The following is a 1,539-nucleotide window of genomic DNA, read 5'->3' as shown; positions in this document are numbered from 1 at the left end:
GAGAGAGAGAGAGAGAGAGAGAGAGAGAGAGAGAGAGAGGGGAGGAGGGGATAAACGTATAGAGTAGGTGTTTGGATGGAGAATATCTATTCATTATGATTCCAGGAAAAACAACTTCTGGCGTTTTGTTTGAAACTTCGCTTAATTTAGGCATATTGGACACACTTTCTTCACTTTTCACACTTGCAGGTTATTTCATTAGAAAGAACAAGAGAAGTCTGCAATTTCCTGATTTTCAAAATGTTAACAAAATGCGCCAGAGCAGTGTTATTAGATAATACAGCTGCGTGATTTGTAGATGCTTTTTCGGGATGATGTTTTTCTACAAATTCAAAACCATTCTGCCGCTTTGTCAGCACTGCCTTTATGTCACTCGTAGAGATAGTCTTCTCCGCTATACTGTTCTCTTCCGGGGAACTAATCTCTTCCACCGCATCCCAATGCTGCTGCTCCTGAAGCTGCAGCACATCATCCGTCGTAAGCTCTTCCGAGTGTTTTCAACCAGATCGTTAATGTCTACATCATCAACCTCGAGGCCCATGGGCTTGCTAAGCGACACTGTCTCCTCAGCTACAAGTGTCTCAAACTCAAACCCCTCGAAGAATCTTTTGGATACGCAGTAAGACCACAGTTTCTTCCATGCAGGATTCAGCGTTCTCCTCGTTACACCTTGCCAGGCCATATCGATGGTTCTCAGGCAGTTAACAATGTTGTAGTGCTCCTTTCAAAACTCACAAAGTGTTAGATTGGATTGTTGGTGTCTTCAAATCACCGACGAAACATGTGTTTCGTGTACAATTTCTTAAAATTAGAGACCACCTCTTGGTCCATAGGCTGCAATATAGGTGTGGTGCTGCATGAAATGTATAGTACTTTTTATGGATTTAAATTAAAACTAGCCGTCGCTTGTATGGAGATCGCTCGTAGTATGGATTTCCACTAGTAGTTCAAGACCAAAATACGCACGAGCCTGGGCTCGTACAGCAAATTTCTCGTACAATGGTGCACTCGTACTGCGAGGATCTACTCTCTGTGTGCGTATGTATGTGTGTGTGTGTATGTTTGCATGCGTGTATGTGTGTATGTGTGTATGCATGTATGTATGCATCTGAATGACTGAGCGCTTTGAATTAGAAAACTTACTTTTGAGTTCACACTTTTTGTACGGTCTATAATATCAGTTATACACCTGAAGTCATAAGAATAATATTTCCAGAATATGTCGCATTCCAAGAAGCTTAAGTCACAACTTTAGAGGTTTTCGGTATCTACATCCTTTCCAGAGGAATATTTCTTTGGTAAAGATAGCCACCAACATACGCGAGAGAAGCCAGAAAATAGAAAATATTTACAATTCGGAGTGAATATGCTTCTTTGGAGACAGCGTTTCCTTATACAACGTTGCTTGATTAGGTAACGGCAATGTACTATTTGAAGTGTTATATGACTGGCGCCCTAGCCTTATCATGCCTCTTGAATGAAATGTATGTGTTCTATCCTCTCCATAGAGAATCTAGGTGATATATATATATATATATA

Source organism: Octopus bimaculoides, chromosome 18 (assembly GCF_001194135.2).
Source record: "Octopus bimaculoides isolate UCB-OBI-ISO-001 chromosome 18, ASM119413v2, whole genome shotgun sequence".
NCBI classification, from domain to species: Eukaryota; Metazoa; Mollusca; class Cephalopoda; order Octopoda; family Octopodidae; genus Octopus; species Octopus bimaculoides.
Note: the sequence above shows the minus strand (reverse complement) of the source record.